The sequence below is a fragment of the Corvus brachyrhynchos genome, unplaced genomic scaffold (genome assembly GCF_000691975.1).
Source record: "Corvus brachyrhynchos isolate BGI_N302 unplaced genomic scaffold, ASM69197v1 scaffold310, whole genome shotgun sequence".
Lineage (NCBI taxonomy): Eukaryota > Metazoa > Chordata > Aves > Passeriformes > Corvidae > Corvus > Corvus brachyrhynchos.
The window spans coordinates 572,113-580,391 of record NW_008236213.1 but is presented as its reverse complement, the minus strand read 5'-3'; positions in this window follow the sequence as shown (position 1 = coordinate 580,391).

Sequence of the window (8,279 nt, the reverse complement as noted above, 5' to 3'; positions counted from 1 at the left end):
AGCCGAAAGAACAAGCAGCTTCTCTCTCTCTCTCCGAACTCCGAGACTGACTGCCCACACACCCAGGTGAAACAAAAAGAGCAGCCAGGTCCTTTGTTTTACTTAACTACTCGGCCACTTGTTCCCCTAGCAACATGTATGGGGGAAAATTCCTTTAACAGAAAAAAAACCCTAGGACTAAACTAAAACCCCAACAAGAAGGTTTGTGGAAACCTGCCCTAAGCTGCCTGCTCTAGTAGATCTGCTTGAGTTGAAGCAGGTGAAATATCAGGGATCATGATTTTGCATCTCGTATGACCATTTTTCAGGTTGTGAGTTGTCATTCACTACTAGGAGCAAAATAAGAACACACTTTTCAGCTTATATTAGAATTTTTTTTTTTTTTTGTCTACATATTCCCCAAACAAGTCCTGCTTCCTTGTGAAATACTGGCCTTGTGTCTGAATGAGTAGAAAACACTGAAAAACAAAGCGATGAAGATTTTCCTTTTGACCTCAGATTGCTTATACTGGCCAGTTTGCACTGCTCTCTTCATCTGCATGAGTTGGGTTGTTACTGCATCCTGAGCTGCTCTGACATATTCTTCACCTGCAAACTATCTTGCAACATCCCATGTTTCTCCTGCATTGCCTGACAACTGTTTGGCTGGGGTACTTTGCTCTTTGCAGTGTGAATGCAAACCTTACAGTCTGTATAATTAATTTTCTCCTTTGATTTCCTCCCTCTTTTTCAGTAAATGAAACTGCTGCTCTAAAAGATATTGGTAAGAATTTAATATAGATTTGGGTTCTGATATAGCTAGGCAGAGCTGTCATTTATTCAAACTGGTAAGGGAGAACTGCCTGCTTGTTTAATTTGGGCTATTCTCTTCCTTATATTCTACACAGACACTGTGGATGATGCTTTGTCATAGCAGCTTTCTCTGGAAAGGCACCTGACAAATACCCAAGCACACATAGTGCCAGATCTCTGCTGAGGGGTGAATCCACTCTTCTGTCTGCTCTTTATTGGTCCCGCATGACATTTGCTAGCTTTGACTTACTCTTAATTCATGAGTTAAAGGCTTATGTCCCACTGGCACCTCTTGGCACCTTTGTGCATATCCAGTGTGTCTCCAGGCTGTTCCATTCTCACTTCCCAATGTCTCCCCTAGTTTTGCACATTCCTTACAGTCTCAAAATGGGCTTGCCGCTCATCTCCAGGAGAGCTTTCAAACATTTAAAACTGAACTTTTGGACAGGTTTTTAACCTCTAATAACTGTTTTAACACACTGAACTTCTGGGAGAAGCACTGCATTGAGCAGGGAGGGGGGTTGGGTAGATGTTTAAAATGGGCTCTCTGAGAGGTTGCCAAAGCAGGTGTGTGCAGGGAGCAGGCTGTGAGCTGAATGTACAGAAATGAGATAAGAAAGATCTGGCCCACCTTCTTCTGTCTTGAATTGGCCGGTTCAGCTGCTGCTGCTGCTGGAGGGCACAATGCCTGAACACATCCTCTGAACAGGCACATTTTTTCATTACCATGGGACTGAGATGCTATTACTCCATAATCTCTGAGTACTCGTGTACCTTGTGACATGCATAGTTTGACAAAGCCCTTTGTAATTGAGGGATTGGTTGCTATGAGCTGCTTTAGGCCTCTTCTGACGTGAGGGAACAAAACACTGTTCAGCTAATGCTGCACAAAAACTTTCAAAATCCTTTTTATATTGAACTTTTAAATTTTGTATTTCAGATTTTAAATCCACTTAATGAAGGAAGGATAAAGTTTAAAAATACTTCAGTAATAAAAAGCCTTAAATCTGCTGCATAAATTGTAAATATTTAGCTCTCATACATGACTGTGGTGTTGAGGTTAGCATGCATTGTGGAAATGCATGCATTCTCTGAAACGTGTTCCTCATGATCTGATTCCTCAGTGTCTTACTGTGCTTCACTGCTCACTAGTATATCTCCTAGGTGTAACCACAATTGTTGGTGACCTGGGCAAGGTCAAAAGCTTTTTTAGAAGATACACAACCCCATTTGTCACATTTGTGCAATGTGAGGCCAAGATGCAGCTGCCAGAAGTGTCACATCTGACCTGCAGCTTGCTACAAAACTTGTCTTCCTTTCTCCCAAAAGGACAATAGGTTTCAGAAGAGATTGCTGCAATTCACTCGCCCTGAGGCTGACTGTGAAAGTAGAGAACATATCCCAGGTGGCACAGACACAATGAATGGGTCAAACTTCATCTTGATATAAAAAAACCCTAAAATAAATTGGGATGCAAGCCATTGTCACAGGTCAAATAACGCAGATCATACTGCCTCAGGGTAAGTGCAGGAAATTGCATTTGATGTCTGAGGAGTCCTCCTAATGAAATATTATAGGGAATGGAATTTTCACTTTTAGGGGGTGTTTCTCAGTTTTCCCTTTGGATTAATGCAAGTAAACAACTAATGCCACATTTTGTTCAAGAAACCCAGCTATTTAATATGGCAATTGGTCTATCTTAAGAGCATTTTAGTATTAAGGAACGTTAGTTATATTAAGGGATTATGCAATGCAACATTTTTCTGTGTGTATTACAAATGCTGAGCCCTGTAGAGTAAATTATATTTTAATTTACAAATAGTCCCTTTAAGGAACCTGCTGGTCTCTGTGTCCAGTGAAAACAGGAAAACTATCTGTTTTGTACCAAGAACCAGCACTGGCCTTTCAGAAACTCAGGCATACACATGCACTGATACGAACTCTTCGGTTTTCTCACTTGCCCAGAAGAAAAGGGCAGCAAAGCTTATTACTGGTGATTCACGTACACACGCTCCTAACTCTGCTGTATAACTTCAGGCAGAACACCAACTTTTGGTAAAAACAGGTTCTTCAGATATCTGCAGCATTGATGCTACAGGAGCAAGGGGTTTTTTCTTAGTCTGTACTGCAGTTTGTGAGACTGAAGCTCTAAGAATGTTTTAATCAATTTTGCAGTTTACACATTTTCCATTATAAAATGGAAGAAGAAAATAATTGCTGTCCAGTTTCAAAAGCTCAACATGTAAAACTACAGAAGGAGAAATAGCAATGTAAAATGCTCATCAGTATCTTGCACAATTTAACTTTGTACTAAGAACAAAAAAGGCACATCTGCTCCTTTTTCTCTCCATTTGTATTGCTCAGGATGGGAAGATATTCTTTTTATCTTCTACAATGCTTAGGATGTCTTTTAGTCAATGTTGTGAATTTTCCCAATAAACTTCTTTCTGCAGCTACTTTGCATGGTTTTCTCTTCATTTTGGATAGTTGGCATTTTTTATCTGTTCCTTAGAGAGACTATTACATCCTTTCTTCCTCATGGCCTGCAGATTTCTTATTTGTTAAAATTTTCCTAATTCTGTAAAATTTTAAATGGTTTTGCATTTATGCTTTTGTTCCTGTATTTCTTTCTTTGTTTTACAAGTACTTTTTCTTCATCTTCCTCTTTCAGGATTTTTTTTACACAGACAGACATGTAAGATCTCAGATAATTAGTGGCAGCTCATTATTCATTTTCACTGTGCCTCTGTACAAATTTTGTGATTAAAGCTAGGGAAATCATAAAGTTGCTCACCTTATAAACTTTGCATCATGTCTGGTGATTCATACATTACTTTTTTATTAATGATCCCTGATGACGGGACGAATTTGTTTTGTATTAACCCAGTCAGAAAACCTACAGAGCTATCAAGTGGAGATACTTGGGATAATAGCTTTGGGAACTTGTCCTGTTTCTTGGTAAAAGCCAAATACTTTGTCTGTGCTTAACCTAATGCTGCACAAGTCAACAAAGTGGCCAGGCATCATGTGGAAGACTGGATGGGGAAATTGTGTGTTTCCTGTGTGATCTGGTGTATCTCTGTCAAAATAACAGTTGTGTGAGACAGGGAGAGGTGTGAATGGTGTTACCTTTGAATTAAGCGTCGAATAGACAATTTTGCAATGTGTATGTTTTAATTTATAACTTTCTATGTTTACTTTGTATTGTAGCTTGATGTAACTCTGTCTGTGTTACACTGCATATACTGGATGCTGACTCAGAAAAATAAGGAATAGTTACCACTTCCATACTATGAAGTGCAAAAGAGTCAGTCTCCACGTGCACTTCAGTTTTTACACCTATAACAGTGCAGTTTTTTTGGCTTTCTGTGATCTTCAGTTCAAACAAAAAATGTAAAAGCCTGGGGTTTTCCTTAGGAAAACAAAGCCAACAGTATATGCAGCCATGAATTCTGGACACTGGATGGAAACTTGAGCAAGCACTGAGTCCTTGCATTTTCATTGACTTATAGGGAAAGCAGCTGAAATTTATGAATGAGAAAATGCTTTTGAACTTTAAATGTAGAGGAGGGTAAAATCGTTCCCACTGTCTCTTCTGTGTTATGTCTCTGTTAGAAATCATCTCTACTGCACGAAAGTCTTCAGCATCTCATGAAGGCATGTGTGTGTAAATCCTCCTTAAATGTGTCCTTTAGGGCAAGGAAAGCAGAAAATCACGTCTGGGGTCCCCCTGCATTTTTCATTATGCATGCAATATGATGAAAAGTGTATAATGTTAAAGATGTAGTTTTTGGGCAGAGAGTAACCTCAATATTATCCATGTTGGATCCCGCTTGGTTCAGCCTCCCAGAAAATAGTCTCCAACTAAAGCATAACTTCTAGTGTGTTAAGTAAGACCAAACAAGGCTCATGGCACCATACAGGATTTGTGTGGATCCTTGACTGTATGAGATGAGCATATCTACTCAAGTTGTTGAGTGAGTGCTTTGCTCTAGGCTAGCGTATGCAGTAGCTCTGCTAAGGTGGTGTTCAGAGATGAGTAGGTAATAGGCATGTTTCTTCTCCCCAGTTCTTTGGAGTGGCTGTTACGGAGGTTTCACTTTCTGGAGAAACGCAGCATGCCTGTATAGAAGCAAATTACACTGGATTTTGGTTAGTAAATGCAGAAAAATATATAAAGATGCCACAAAGTCCTTAAAGGTCAAGAGCTGCAGTAGCGTTTGCATAGGCATGTTACAAAGTATGCAGTGAGCAGCAGATGTGTTCAGCTGCCAGCTTGACCAAGGAACAGAAAATGCGTATGCAGTGTGGTGGTTTAGCAAAACTTGATTTCTAAATTTTTGTGGCAACAAAGGAAAAAAAGAGGAAAAACATCTGCTCGAGACTTCTGTGACCAGCACAGAGCCAATAGCTGATGGGCAGGTTGCGAGACCACTTGGACAAGTTGGAAATGCCTCTGTGATGTACATATTTAAGAAAGAAGAGACCATGAGAAGCTCCTATTTCTCTTGTTCCCCTGTGAGGGGTGGCGAAACGAGGCTGGGCCCCTTCCTGGAGAAGGCCCCTTGGTCCTCCTGGCATGGTGGCCAGGGCTAGGCCGCTGCGAGGAGCCACCCCGGCTCCATGAGCAGCCATGCAGCCAGAAAATCCCCACCTTGAGGCTGGGACCACACAACCAAGATTCTTCTGAAGCTGCCAAGGCCCTTGAGGCCAGAGCAGCCTGCGCCGAACCAAGCAAGAAACACCACGTAGCCAGCAGCGAGAGACAGGGCAACTCTTTGCCCGATGAAGATCAACTTCTCAGCTGCAACTTACAGACACTAACTTTCTTCCAAATCAGACAAAAAGGAAAAGTGAGATCATGTGAGGGAAAACCAACATGGCAGCACTGAAGTCAGTGGGGGAAGGGAGAGGGCAGAGGCCCTCCCAGCACCAGACCTGAAATTCTCCTGCAAGCCCTGGTGAGGACTATAACACAGCAAATTGTTTTCCCTATAATTCATTGAAGTACATGGAGGGGTGCAGAGATTCATGTGCAGCCTGTGAAGAGGAGGGCTCACCCTAGAGCACACAGATGCTGAGAGAAGATTAAAGATTGAAGAAGAGAACCTTTGCTTCCAGGCTAGAACAGCTCATCCTTAAAAGACTATACCCCATGTACTGTTATGACCCACACTGGCAGTTGGGGGAAGACTGCAAGATTCATGGGAGGGATTTTCACTGCAGCAGATTTGGGTGGGGTGTTGCTTGTGAAAGTTGAAACCACACTAGAAAAGTTCACAGAGAACTATTTCCTGTGGGAAGGATCCCGTGGCACATCAGAAGAAACTCTTTTCCTTAAACGTAAAGAAAGACTTAAGATTAAATACTGACCAAAACCCCATGTTCATTTCCTTGTGTGGTTAGTGGAAAGAGGGAGGATTGGGGAAGAAAGGTGTTATGAAAGTTTGCCTTGGTTTCTCATTGCTGTTTTTACTTCACTAACAAATCTTCTTCATATTGTTTGAGTTTGGACCTGTTTTGGCTTGAAGTTTTCCTTCTTCCTCAACAATCCTTACTTTACCTCATGAAAATGAAGTTTTAAGTTCCCCTCCTCTGCTCAGCTACAGCAGAGGCAAATAAGTGAATAGTCTTTCATGGTGCTTGGCACTTAACCAGTGTCAAACTGCCACAAGCAGTAATATTTAATCTTATGTCTTTCTAATTTGTTTTTTAAATTTTATATTTTTGTACGTAAACTAGCAGTCTCTCAGCAATGTTGTGATAAAAGCAGGGATGTTGGGAGAGGGAGTATCCTTTGGACATTGATGGTAGTGCTGAAAAAAAATTGGCTTAACTTTTCCATGCAACGCCCCTTCAGATCTGAAACAAGCAAATTTCAAATGGTTCTGATGGAAGAGCACAAAAACGTGTGGGCTTTTATAGACTAAACACCATAATAATGCAAATATTTGTCTTTGAAAATCCGAGTTATTCTATTAGTTCTTTCTGACAAAGGCAATATTTTATTCAGGTCTTGTGCAAACCAATGTTTGGTTCTAGCAAATACTTTTTCAGATAATTAAACTTCAAAAAAGTTCATTCCATGATAAAAGTGAGCAGAAAATGAGAGAATTAAAAAAATATTTAGAAGTCTACTAGAATGTGAGAAAGTGGCCATGAGCAACTTCACCTTTTGGCATAGATGAGTGATACATACTTTATGGGTTTAGCAAAAATAAATTGCCGTACTATATCTTAAAAGGGCAGACTGGCATTTTCAGGTCTGATTAAGTAAGAGCATTTTGAAGAGGGTTGTAAAAGAAGAGATGATAGAAGATGGCAGATGGAGTTTCTAAAACAGGGAATTATTTGGTTTAAAGTCTGGAAGAGGTACACGAGAGAAAAAATGTAAATTGGTTGGCTAAGTTTATAGAATAGCCTTCTATAATAATGTTATGGCAGATGGCATGTACAGACTAGTTATTTAAGAAGCCCAATAAGAGCTCAATATTGTCTTTAGTTTGGCTTATACAAAAACTTATGATATGAAAAAGAGTCAGGAAAGAAACTTCATAAGCTCCTGTATCGTAAAGAGGCTTCTTTTCATGTGAAAACCGTCAAATCCATAGAATCCTAGAATGGTTTGGGTTGTAAGGGACTTCAAAGATCACGTGGTTCCAATCCCCATGCCATGGGCAGGAACACCTCCCTCTAGATCAGGTTGCTCAAAGCCTGATCCAACCTGGTGTTGAACACCTCCAAGGATGGGGCGCCCACAGCTTGTTACAGTGCCTCAGCATCCTCACAGTAAAGAGTTCCTGCCCTATGGCTAATCTAAAGTTACCCTCCTTTAGCTTAAAAGGCCCTTCCTCCTTGTCCTAACACTTGCCCCTATGCTCTTGAGAAGCATTCTTGTAGGTGCCCATTAGGTATTGGAAGGTGCTGTAATGTCTCTACAAAGCCTTCTATTCTCCAGGCTGAACAGCCCCAACTCTCTCAGCCTGTCCTCACAGGAGAGGTGCTTCAGCCCTTAGATAATTTTTGTGGCCTCCTCTGGATGTGTTCCAACAGGTCCATGTCCTTCCTGTGCTGGAACTCCAGAGCTGGATGCAGCGCTGCAGGTGGGGTCTCAGCAGAGCACAGCAGAGGGGCAGAATCCCCTCCCTGGCCCTGCTGGCCGCGCTGCTTTGGATGCGGCCCAGGACATGTTTGGCTTTCTGGGCTGCGAAGGTATTGCTGGGTCATGTCCAGCTTTTCAGTCATGAGAACCTCCAAGTCCTTCTGTAGCGGGTTGAGTTCGAAACCAGGCAGAAACACCAATTAACTGTAGTGGTTTTGGTTCAAAATATTCTTTACTTACTTATTTTCCTTCCATGAGAGAAGAATTAGAAGAAAAGCAAAGCAGGCACAAACCTTAAACAGTTGCAGTACAATGAAAGAGTTTTATTACTAATAGAATTAAAAGTAAAGAGAAAATAACAAAAAAAAATTAAAGCAAATCCTCT